The sequence below is a fragment of the Gorilla gorilla genome, chromosome 22, assembly GCF_029281585.2.
Source record: "Gorilla gorilla gorilla isolate KB3781 chromosome 22, NHGRI_mGorGor1-v2.1_pri, whole genome shotgun sequence".
Classification (NCBI taxonomy): Eukaryota; Metazoa; Chordata; class Mammalia; order Primates; family Hominidae; genus Gorilla; species Gorilla gorilla.
The window spans coordinates 21,711,432-21,725,407 of record NC_073246.2 but is presented as its reverse complement, the minus strand read 5'-3'; the positions used below and the strand labels follow the sequence as shown (position 1 = coordinate 21,725,407).

Here is a 13,976-nt window from a genome sequence, read left to right as displayed (position 1 = left end):
ATTATAGCTTTTTATATATCTGTGTCAAATTTATGTATCTGTGTCAAGAGCAAAACATTACCCTTACCTAGCTTCATCACTTCAAGGTGGGCATCCGATTCAGCAATACTCATTAACTACTAGGTAGATGACTCGTGTTAACTAGAGTAAAGCCATTTTACAATCAACTTATGAAGCAATAACACTAGCCAAAAACACAGAGACACATATACCAAAAATGATGTGTTTAGTACATACAAATAGCTATACTTGGGGCATCGCTATCAAGTAACAAGACTGATTTAATACTTTACAGTCATAGCATATTAAAAATATATTACCAGAGGGATAATGGTCCCACATACAAAAAATGTCTGTATGGAAAAGGTTGTGATTTATTGCAAAACATAATATATAGCAAATTCCAAGGAAAGGCAAACACGTTTTAAAAACGAATTTTTAAATTTAATGGCTTAAGCCAAAGTCTCAGTTACTTTCTGGAGAATTCAGAACTTTTAGGGGTAGAATGCTTTTTTTTTTCTCTTTGTTCTTTCCTTTTTGTGATGTTTCCCTTTATTGATTTACTCTTTTTTTCTTTTCTTTCTTCTGATATTTTCGTTTCTTTTGTTTTGAAGTGTCCGCTTCAGTGGAACTGGATAAGACCTTTTTCTTTTTTTTAATTTGATTTTTTCTTTTTTCTTTTCCTCTTTTTCATTTATTCTTTTTTCCTGTAATGCCTGCAATTTACTCAGTTCTTCATTCTCTTCATCTCTATCTTCACTACTTGTACTGCTGACATCCAAAACTATGTCCCTTTTAGGGTCTACTCAGAGAAAATTGCGGCATTCAAAAGTAAGGTGACAAGGGTAGCCACATTTTTTACAGTCTTTTCTGACACTGTCTTTGTTGCAACCTGGGACAGCCATGACAGTGGTAAGAGGGCTCACTGGACCAATTTTTCTACTTTTAGCATGTAGTCTGGGGAATAGTGAATAATTATTGTTAATTTCAATGTGAAAATGAAATTATAAACTTGAATTTTATTTTATATAAAAGAGCAACTACAGTAATTAAATCATGCAAATCATCTTAATTTTATGAATGTGTACTTCACAGTATGTAACTATTCTCAGCTGTCTCTCTAAGAAAAATTGCCCAGATCCTAATACCTTATAAAAGGTTCAGGACTAAGCACTTACCATCTCTGGGATATTTAGCAAAAAGTATGAAGTGGGTTAACAAGTACAAACTGAAGAAACCTGCAAAATGAAGCAGATTTCCAGTGAATAAAAATGAACACCAAATCTGTTTCAATAACCTAATTCCTGTTAGTTTCTGATTTCAATTATTGTCCAAACTGATATTAAAAAATAATTATTTATTGTCCATACAGTAATTTGAGTCATTTTCTGTTCTGTGAAGCCAGAAGAAAAGGAGATCAAGAAAGAAGATCCAGAATCAAGGCTACAAACATTAGAGGACTTAATGAGCTGGTTGAGACATCGCAGGTGAGCAGCAGACTCTAAGATTGCCCAGTAGCAAATCAGTTTGTGTTGCTGATGTACTTAATAAAGTTTTTGCTGGCAATTAGTTAGGATCTAGACGGTGAAGGTGAATACATAGAGGGAATTTTTTGCTGGTGATCTAAAGTATTTGTATGGAGGGAAAATTAAGAATGAGAGTTTTAAATATCACTGAGTAATTTACAGCAGAAATCAGATCAGTTCAATTCTATATGCTCTATCCATAATAGATTAGGAAATACTATTTGAATTAAAACAGTTTTTATATATATAAACTTTTAAAACATGACCTAAGTTGTAGTAGGCACACAATAAATGTTAACTATCATTGTTGTTAATAATGATGTCACCACTACAATAGAAAATGTTTCCTGGTGTAGCCAAAATTCTGAGACTCCTGAAAATGTAGTCCAAATAGTGTTTCCATATGTTGCTTAAGGGCAGCACTTTATGAATTTTCTACTGCTTTCGGCTTCTCTGTTTACAAATAAGAGGAGTCTGGATATCAAAGAATAAATATTTGGAGGAATCAAATAAGTTAGACGTTTCTGACAGTTTCTACCCATCTCCTCTAAAGTGCTTTTCATTTTCATTCTGTCTTGCTGTTACATGACCCCAGACATATGTCCACTGGTGTTATTATGACCCCAAAAAGCATAAACTACAGCAAAACATAAAAACCAGAAATCTCCATCCAGAAAATTGGCTAGAAGAAAAAGAAACATAAAATAAAATGCACATATATTTTCTGAGTGATTGATTCAGCAGGACAAAGTAAGTAAAATTTTAGTTAGAGATGAATCTAACAGGCTGGCAGGTCCTCACAGGAGATGCTCTGCTTAATTCAATGATGTAGGCAATTGATTAAAGTACATCTCATTTGTTGATTTAATGGACATGAAGTCTGACAGTGGATCCATGTCTGACAATCACTGAAAGGAGAAAAATTCTCTTGGAAACTCACTGTTGTGAATGATTCAAAAGGAAGAGTGAATCTTGAATAGTCACTCTATATGTGCTTTCAGGAATGTCTTTCTCCTCTCTTGAGTTACTTTCTGAAAAAATTATTCCTTTTCTCAAACATTGTTCAAACACTGACACTTCTGAAACTTTTTCCTGACCACCGTGACTATAATACCTTTCACATTTACCTAAATCATACCCCATGGCAAGTTATTGAAATATAATAGCCAGCAGTGCAATTATGGCAGTTAATTAACTTTAATGTTGCTCAATTTCTTCACCAGAAAATAACTAGGGGAAAAGGGGAGATGTTACATACACCTCACCAGCCTGTTCTTAGGATTTAAAGAGAACATTATTGAAATAGTAAGAGGGCATGAAATGTATAGTAGGAGTTTGCCAAATGTTATTTCTTTGTAGCTAGAGCATATTTGTTTTCACATATAAATAGAGAATTCAAAGCCCAAGTAGCCGAAATGATGTAATTTTATTGGATCTACTCTTAGAATCTCAGCTTCATTCATTAATGTTGGAAATATTTATGTTCGATTCATTTATGTACCAGAAAATTCATGTGATAGTGGGAATGCAATGATGAGTGAAAACAAACCCAATCCCTTTTCTCACAAAGTTTATAGATGTTGACCAAGAATTAAGGTGATAAAAAATAAATAAATAGCAGTTAACTATGTAAAATGAGCAAAAGGAGAAGAATATTCTATGCAAACACACACACACACACAAATTTCAAAGGCTATATGACATGAGAAAGAATTATTCATTCAAGGAACAAATGATGATGATGATGATGATTGACAGAGCAGGAGCATCGCCATCTTGGACAAGCACCGCCTTTTTAAAGTTCCCCTTGATCGACAACCGCCTAAATCCAAAGGGCATCAGCTTAATAGCTAAGGTCAGCATGACCATAAACCACAAATGACATCTCCAACCAGAAACATTCCAACCCTAAAATAAACCCCTCCCTGACCAGAGACATGCCAGCCCCGAAATAACCTCCCCTCCAGCAGGAGAGATGTCAGTCCCAAGATAACCTTCCCTTTGAGCGGAAACATTTCAACTCCTCAATAAACTTTTCTCCACACAGAAACATTCCAAGTCTTTGATAAGCTCTCTTGCCCTAAAACCCTTAAATACCCTTAGTCTGTAAGACAGAGCACTCCTGACCAAAATCAGCCAGAAACCCCGCTCAGGTTTATTCTCCAAAGTAAACTTGTCTTTGACTGTTGAGTCACTTTTCGTGTTTCTGTCTTCTTTCTTTAACTCTTATAACGATGATGGTGATAGGAAAGAGATTATGGCTGGAGAAGAAAGCAAGGAGGTAGACACATAAGATTGTAAGATAAAGCTGCAGTGGAAGACAGATGTCAGAACATGCACAGTTTTGCATTATGTAATCTTTTAAAAATATTCATCTTAATGGAATTGGGGAAAAAAAGAAAATAAGAGATCTCAGACACAAAAACAATATTTCATGGGGACAAGGAAGGTATATCATTGTGTTGGTCTGCTGTAAGAAGGTGCCACAAACTGGGTATCTGAGAGCATCAAGAGTTTATTTTCTTACACTCCTGGAGGTCGAAAGTCTTAAATCATTATGTTGCCAGGTCTGTGCTTCCTCTGAACATCCTGTTCCAAGACTCCCTCATAGCTCCTGGTAATTCCTTGACTTGTGACGGCATAACTCTTATCTTTATATGATGCTCTGACTCCATGTGTGTATGCCTGTAGCCACATTTTTTCCCTTTTATAAGGACCGCTGACATTCTAAGGAGGGCACACCCTAATGGCTTCATCTTAACTAATTATATCTGCCATGACTGTATTTCCAAACAAAGCCACAACTCGAGGTAGTGAGGGTTAGGACTTCAATGTATTAATTGGTGTGGGAGGCGGTATAATTCAACAAATAACAGATGGCATATCGTTAATGGTGCATAACTGCAGTCAAATGCTCTACCCATGAGCTACACCGCCCTTTAATGGTGCATAACTGATACTTGATATCAAATAAAAAATGTACTTCTTATTTATTAATCATCTATATTATTTTACTAATTACTTTTAAACTTGATCTTATATTTACAGCTTGTGAAAGGAAAATATCTTGGGCCCTCCAAATCACTAAGGAAAACTCAAGGCAGGAACTGCTTCATGTGAACCTGCCTCCCATTCTATTCAAAGTCACTCCTCTGCTCACTGAGATAGATGCGTATCTGATTTGCCTCCCTTAGAAAGGCTAATCAGAAACCCAATAGAATGTAACCTTTTGCATATCACCTATCTGTTGCCTGGAAGCTCCCTCCCTGCTTCTAGTCCTCCTGGCTTTACTTCAAGTTGTTGCGCCTTTCCAGACCGAACTAGTATACATCTTGCATATTTTGATTGATGTCTCATGTCTCCCTAAATGTATAAAAGCAAGCTGTGCCCTGACCACCTTGGGCACATGTTGTCAGGACTTCCTGAGTCTGTGTCATGGGCGTGTCCTCAACGTTGGCAAAATAAACTTTCCAAATGAACTGAGACCTGTCTCAAACTTCCAGGGTTCACAAGCTTATAGTCTACCATCCTTATGATCCTTTAACAGATGTAATTTTTTTTACTGTATAAATGAAATAACCATACAGATATGCTGATATAAACCATACAAAACTAATATTAATGTAATTGAATATTCATTTCTCATAAGTTAGGTTACCTTCAATTGAACAGCTAGATGAAGACTGTATTACCTGTATGTGTTTTCTATGTAAAAAGTAAGCATTTAGATTAAGATGGCATTCTAGACTCACATGTGATTCACTTATCCTTGTTGAGAAACTAACACTGTGTAGAAGTGAAAAAAAATAGATTAAAGAAAAATAAAATACAGAATTCAGGAGAGGGTGAGACAAAAAAAGAGGTGAAGTAAAATTCTGGAAAAGAGATGAAGAAGAGGAGTGAGAGGACACAGAAATGAAAATGGAAGCAGAAACTTGTGACAGCAACAAGGGGGAGCCTTCATACATCTGGTTTAATAAAAACATCAGCAAAGAGGACATATGGACACAATGCAGGAAAGCAAAAATAAATCAACATCACAACTTATTTTATGAGGCCAGCATCATCCTGATACCAAAGCCTGGCAGAAACACAACAAAAAAAGAGACTTTTAGACCAATATCCCTGAATATCGATGAAAAAATCCTCAATAAAATACTGGCAAACTGAATCCAGCAGCACATCAAAAAGCTTATCCACCATGATCAAGTGGGCTTCATCCCTGGGATGCAAGGCTAGTTCAACATACGCAAATCAAAAAATGTAATCCAGTGTATAAACAGAACCAAAGACAAAAACCACATGATTATCTCAATAGATGCAGAAAAGGCCTTTGACAAAATCCAATGGCCCTTCATGCTAAAAACTCTCAATAAATTTGGTATTGATGGGACGTATCTCAAAATAATAAGAGCTATTTATGACAAACCCATAGTCAATATCATACTGAATGGGCAAAAACTGGAAGCATTCCCTTTGAAAACTGGCACAAGACAGGGATGCCCTCTCTCTCCGCTCCTATTCAACATAGTGTTGGAAGTTCTGGCCAGGGCAATCAGGCAGGAGAAGGAAATAAAGGGTATTCAATTAGGAAAAGAGGAAGTCAAATTGTCCCTGTTTACAGATGACATGATTGTATATCTAGAAAACCCCATTGTCTCAGCCCAAAATCTCGTTAAGCTGATAAGCAACTTCAGCAAAGTCTTAGGATACAAAATCAATGTGCAACAATCACAAGCATTCTTATACGCCAATAACAGACAGAGAACCAAATCATGAGTGAACTCCCATTCACAACTGCTTCAAAGAGAATAAAATACCTAGGAATCCAACTTACAAGGGATGTGAAAGACCTTCAAGGAGGACTACAAACCACTGCTCAGCGAAATAAAAGAGGATACAAACAAATGGAAGAACATTCCATGCTCATGGATAGGAAGAATCAGTATGGTGAAAATGGCCATACTGCCCAAGGTAATTTATAGATTCAATGCCATCCCCATCAAGCTACCAACGACTTTCTTCACAGAATTGGAAAAAACTACTTTAAAGTTCATATGGAACCAAAAAAGAGTCCGCATTGCCAAGTCAATCCTAAGCCAAAAGAACAAAGCTGGAGGCATCATGCTACCTGACTTCAAACTATACTACAAGGCTACAGTAACCAAGACAGCATGATACTGGTACCAAAACAGAGATATAGACCAATGGAACAGAACAGAGCCCTCAGAAATAATACCACACATCTACAAATATCTGATCTTTTACAAACCTGACAAAAACAAGAAATGGGGAAAGGATTCCCTATTTAACAAATGGTGCTGGGAAAACTGGCTAGCTATATGTAGAAAGCTGAAACTGGATCCCTTCCTTACACCTTATACAAAAATTATTTCAAGATGGATTAAAAACTTAAATGTTAGACCTAAAACCATAAAAACCCTAGAAGAAATCCTAGGCAATACCATTCAGGGCATAGGCATGAGTAAGGGCTTCATGTCTAAAACACCAAAAGCAATGGCAACAAAAGCCAAAATTGACAAGTGGGGTCTAATTAAACTAAAGAGCTTCTGCACAGCAAAAGAAACTACCATCAGAGTGAACAGGTAACCTACAGAATGGGAGAAAATTTTTGCAATCTACTCATCTGACAAGGGCTAATATACAGAATCTACAAAGAACTCAAACAAATTTACAAGAAAAAAACAAACAACCCCATCAAAAAGTGGGCAAATGATATGAACAGACACTTCTCAAAAGAAGACATTTATGCAGCCAACAGACACATGAAAAACTGCTCATCATCACTGGTCATCAGAGAAATGTAAATCAAAATCACAATGAGATATCATCTCACACCAGTTAGAATGGCGATCATTAAAAAGTCAGGAAACAATAGGTGCCAGAGAGGATGTGGAGAAATAGGAACACTTTTACACTATTGGTGGGACTGTAAACTAGTTCAACCATTGTGGAAGACAGTGTGGTGATTCCTCAGGGATCTAGAACTAGAAACACCATTTGACCCAGCCATCCCATTACTGGGTATATACCTAAAGGAATATAAATCATGCTGCTATAAAGACACATGCACACATATGTTTATTGTGGCACTACTCACAATAGCAAAGACTTGGAACCAACCCAAATGTCCATCAATAATAGACTGGATTAAGAAAATGTGGCACATACACAACATGGAATACTATGCAGCCATAAAAAATGATGAGTTCATGTCCTTTGTAGGGACATGGATGAAGCTGGAAACCATCATTCTCAGCAAACTATCGCAAGGACAAAAAACCAAACACCACGTGTTCTCACTCATAGGTGGGAATTGAACAATGAGAACACATGGACACAGGAAGGGGAACATCACACACCGGGGCCTGTTGTGGGGTGGGGGGAGGGACAGCATTAAGAGATATACCTAATGTAAATGACGAGTTAATGGGTGCAGCACACCAACATGGCACATGTATACATATGTAACAAACCTGCACATTGTGCACATGTACCCTAGAACTTAAAGTACAATAAAAATATATATATATATATATAAAGAAAACAAACAAAAAATAATAAACATTGTCAAGGAAAAAAAGATTATTAAAGAATATGGAGAAGTTACTGTCAAATAAAAAAGATGACATTCCAAGGAGTTAAATTTAAAAAAAAAAGACTCTTAGATAGATGACTGATAAAAATAGAAATTCTTTAGAGCAATCAGTATATAAAAATCCTGAAATGTTTCTGGATGCAGAAGGGGGACAAAAACAACAGACAATATGATGGAAAAGAAACATAGGAAAGCACTCCAAAGGATCAGATATATAAATAGAATTCCCAAAGAGAGAAAAAATTTAGAGAGGAGGGGTTATAATAGGTATATATGCATTATATATATATAGACATATACACATATATATATATACTATACTGACATTCTAAGAGCTGAGATGTATTCTGAATCTTCAGACACGAAGTGATCTTTAAGTGGCTAGCATAGTTTTAAAAAGAAAGAAAAAAGAAGGCCGGGCATGGTGGCTCACGCCTGTAATCCCAGAACTTTGGGAGGCAGAGGTGGGTAGATCACCTGAGGTCAGGAGTTCGAGAGCAGCCTGGCCAACATGGTGAAACCCCGTCTCTACTGAAAATACAAAAATTAGCCAGGCATGGTGGTGCGTGCCTGTAATCCCAGCTACTCGGGATGCTGAAGCAGGAGAATCGCTTGTACTGGGGAGTTAGAGGTGGCAGAGAGCCAAGATTGCACCACTGCACTCCAGCCTTGGTGACATAGCAAGACTCCGTTTCAAAGGAAAAAAAAAAAAAGAAAGGGAGAGAGAGAGAGAAGAGATAACCTTGCACAATTATTTTGATTCTAAAATCCCAAGGATGAAGTAAAAATAAATGTAAATATTGTACATTATTTAGGTATCCTCTAAGATGCCTCCAAGATTTCATATCGTAGAAAATGTTGAAGCCCTTAAGTAACAGGAAATACAAATGTCAAATTCTTTTTACCAGCAGAACGATACCAGGGGTGTGAAATGTGTTTTTGTAACACTAGGTAAACATGTCCTTACGACCTTTCAGAGGCGCCAACTAGAAAGCTGGGTAACCAAAGTGTTTGTTACAGTTTGAAGATAGATGTTATGAGCCAATAAAAGTGATGTTGCCACACTGATTATATTCTTCAGCCTGTCATTCTTTCAGTATATGTCAGTTCAAGTGTGTGAGTGATGACATCAGCAGAAATAGTTGATTTTTTTCATTTCCTTCATAAACTATATATTCTGCAACTTGATACAACAGATAAAGAAGCCAAGAAAGCTGAAAAAAATTGACTAACAAAGAAAAAGGTTTTTGGCATTTTTTAATTTAAGGAGAAATTTGAATAGCACCAGGCTTCAGTTACTGTTTACTATATGAAATCTGGTGATAACTATAGCATTGACTGAAGTAAAAGTTCAGATCTGTATTTAAGATAGTTATTTCAAAAGTGTCAAAGTTGACATTGTTGTTATAAAAAGTAAATTGTAATGAAATGTTTGCAACGAAATACGTACACTTTTAAAAATAGAACTTTGCACTGTGAAAACGTGTGTGTCTTGCTGAAAGATAATAATATGTTGTATCCAAGGTTACCTAACCTAGTCCAGAAAAATAAAAACTCCTGGCACCGTGTTTTAGAAAGAAAAATACTGACCTTCTGATTTCCCTATACATCACTCTGAAATTACACTGAATATAAATGTAACAATAAGCTTAAGAACATATAAGATGTAGAATATTGTTTATTTAATTCATTGGAAGGTTTCATTTACATAACTAGCTATTGACTTTATACGCACTTTGGTCCAACATATGAAGTTGGTGATAAATTATATTTTAAAAGAACTAACATATTTCCAAAAATTATATAATAAATCAATTACTGAATGAGAAAGAGAAATAAGTAAAAGTGAATTGTGTTTTTAAAAATGCTCAAAACAAAATTACTTTTCTATGTGTTTAGTATATATTACTGGATTCAATTCAAACATAGTCATCATCCTTTGCAATGGTAAATAGTGAGGAAAGTAGCTTTTTTTTCAGTGATAACATTGGCATAAGATAGAAAAATATAAAAGTCTGAAAAAGGTATTAAAAGTTAAAAGTTTTACTATTCTATATTTCAAAAGTGTGATCATACATTACAAATAAAACCTAGGAATCACTTAACCAGAAGTCACAATACATCAACAAATTGGATCAAAAGAAAAGAATAAAAATACATATAAGTATATATTTAACAGTGAAAACAACCATTTTAAATATTAAATAAATGTATTATAAAAACAGAATAATAAAAACATTTATTATTAGGCTAAGTATAAGTAGGTGTAATGTCTAATTTATTACACATAAACTGTCAGTGACTTTGCAGAAAGACTCTGCATTTTTAGGTCATAACATACACAAACACTAGCTTAAATAGATTGTTTTAGGAGGACATGTCTTCATTTATATAAAAGATATCACCATGTATTATCAAAGACTTGAGTATATGTTCTTAGATTAGATTTCCAGAAATGTGAATATTCTTTAATCTCAAAAAGTCAGAATACAAAGATAATTAGATATAATTGGGTATTGAATTCTGATCAAATATTAATAAAACAGCATTAGTTACTAATGTTTAGAACTAATGTTTATTGAGCACACATTAACTTATTTAATCTTCACAAAAAACCAACACTGTGCCATATATTACAGTTTCCTAACAAGCACACATTGTTTAGTAGAATATTGATATATTAATAGAGTTTGACTTCCACAGTTATAGAAATAGATCATACTGTTTACAGGACAATTAACATATATTTGACACAGTGACATGTAAGACAACTCAAATATTAAATAAAAAGATCAATCGAGACCAGCCTGGCCAAGATGATGAAACCCCGTCTCCGCTAAAAATAGAAAAATCAGCCAGGCTCAGTGGTGGGCTCTTTTAATCCCAGCTACTCAGGAGCCTGAGGCAGGAGAATCACTTGAACCCGGGAGGTGGAGGTTGCAGTGAGCCGAGATGGTGCCACTGTACTCTAACCTGCGCCACAGAGTAAGACTCCGTGTCAAAAAAAAAAAAAAAAAAAAAATCAAATGAATGTCCATTTACCCCAACTACTGAAACGACAATGCAGAACTATTAAAGCAAAAGTTACGTGAGACTAAGACCTCTAACAGTAGGGGAGAGAATAACCTTCAACATTGAATAAATGAGTTTAACAGTGTTCAGGAATATGGATTATTGATAAATATTATTTCAATATAAGCAATATAGTTTCAGCTGCAGATCAGATAACACTAAAAGATAATATGATGTTAGTTTCCCAGTGAAATGCCAGAAAGATATCGTGCAGAGATTTGGCAGATAGGGTAGTTGTACAGGATTTAAATGTAAAGATGTAACACCAAGTGAGGAATTTAACTCCAGGGAAACTTTTAAAAATACGATCATTCTCTAAAGAAATTGTACGAAGTTCAGGGGACAGCAAACATTTTTACAGTGCCTGCTGGTCATCCAGGGAAAACTTTCATCCGTGAAATACCATGTGTATGGACGTGGGTAGGTGACATCAGTTCTCCAGTGACCACTCTTAAAATGCAGCTCTTCAGTTAAACTGCAGCACCATTTGAGTAAATGGCCCATTTAGTTCGTTGTTGTTGTTGTTTTAAAAAGATCCATAAGGAAACAGACATACAGGGGCTAATGGAGGATCAACATATCTCAATGATTTAAAATAAACAATCCAGTATTCTATTTTTAAATTGGAATGGATAATCAGGCAGACAACCAGCAACATACAAAGTGAAGGTAGCTAGCCAGATAAGCAGCCATTAAAAAAAAAAGAAAGAGAAGAGAAAAAAGAAAGAAAGAAACTTTATTACAGACTCGGGGTAAATATATTTTAAATAATAGATGGAAACACTTTAAAATAATCTCTTTATAGAAATACAGTAATATAAGAAATAGAGTAATATAGACAAAGATGGTTATAAACAGGATACTTCAGAAAAATAGACAATGGTAACAAGTTAATGGAAACAAAAATTATCACTGAAAAGAAAACCAAAGATTCAAAAGGATTCAAAACTATGTTAAATGAAGTTTTTTCTAAAATTAGAAGAGGCTGAGCACAGTGGTTCATGCCTGTAATGGCAGAATTTTGGGAGGCAGAGTCAGGAGGATTGCTTGAGCTCAGAAGTTTGAGACCAGCCTGAGCAACAGAGTGAGACCTTGTTGCTACAAAAAATCAAAAATGTATCTGGGTTTGGTGATGCATGCATGTAGTCACAGCTACTCAGGAGGGTGGGAGGCGGAAGGATCGCTTGAGCCCAGGGAACGAGGCTGCAGTGAGTCGTGATCACACCACTTCAGTCCAGCCTGGGTGACGGAGCAGAACTCTGTCTCAAAATAAATAAATAAAATGAACAGAGATCATCAACCAAATAAAATTTCCAAGCATATTTTACAAATAAGTTTACAAGGAAAGGGTCCAGTGAGTATTATATCAAATAATTTGACTCACACTAATTACACGATTCTGGAGTCTCAAATGATAAGCACAAAGAAAATCCAAATGATACATATAACTTGTAATGAAATACCAAATGGGGTATGGTTTTCAGTAAATAACATGCTAAAAAAAGAAATAAAAGTTCAAGACAACATTTAGGTTGTGAACATTCTCCCAGAGTCCCAGCATTCATGCTATTTAACAAAAAGGTCAATAATCTGATCCTACAATGAATAATATTTACACAATTACTGCATACAGTGTAATGGATTGACGTCAGATTTACAACAAATTTAGAGACAAAGAACTATATAGTAGTTAAGGAACCGTATTAACACACTCAAAAGTGTTAAAGCAAACAGCTATGACACTGAAAAGGAAAATAAAAGCAGCAGAAACATAAGAGAACTAATATCATCATACAAAAAATCCAAGATGAAGACCAACCTTCACAGAACAAAATAGAGAGGTATACCTGGAATATTAATACCATAAGAATAAGAGAGGACTGGAGAGAGAATATGGTGAGAATATAAAACAGGTCATCTAATTTTTTTTAAGATTTGGGTGAGGACAAACTAGATCACTACATAAGATTTTTACTTTCTGGAGAGTAATATTCCATACACAAAAATTCTATATAAAATATATTTCTAATTTGCTTAAACACCTGAAACAAAATAGCTTATATTCTAAAACAAAGAAAAAAAAAGAAATCTAATAATTAGAGAACCTTACTTTAAATAATAGAAATGCAAAAAATTGCTGATCTATACAAACAAAATAAACTGATTTTTTAGGAGAATATCTTAAGCAATAAAATATTTTGACTTAAAACCGTTGTTTTGGCAAGACAGTAGAATGCAGACAACAAAAATGAGAACAATCAACTAAAGGATGATTTTAATTATTCTTTATTTTAGGATATTTTTGCAAATATTTGCAAACATGTCAATGCAATTTTATAACAGCAAACATGGTCATGACATGCTTTTTCTCTTTATAAATTTGAGATATTGTTCTTGTTGACTATTTTCAGCTTATTGCACCAAAACATTCTCAACTTTTCACTTAATAATTTCCTTCATCTTACCGCTATTTCCTTCATCTTACCGCTACTATTTCCTTCATCTTACCACTACTAATTTTATACTCTAATTTTACATATGAGAATTCTCCACAAAGAAAGTACTCTCAATTTTAACTTCAAACAGGGAATGCAGATCTAAGTGTGAAGATACCACTGAGTGGAATTTGTATCTGAGAAAAACAAACAATAAGCATCATTCCTTTTATGAACTTAAAAATCTATGATTATTAAAATTAACACAAAGGCAAGTGGAAGAGGAGCTATAGTAAAATAACAGTATTCAGCCCAACAGTGTCT

At 34.9% G+C, this 13,976-nt stretch overlaps 1 pseudogene; it reads right to left on the bottom strand.

Annotated features, from left to right (window-relative positions):
* Nucleotides 1-469: 469 nt before the first annotated feature.
* Nucleotides 470-905, bottom strand: LOC101153138 (protein SREK1IP1-like; annotated as a pseudogene).
* Nucleotides 906-13,976: the final 13,071 nt, after the last annotated feature.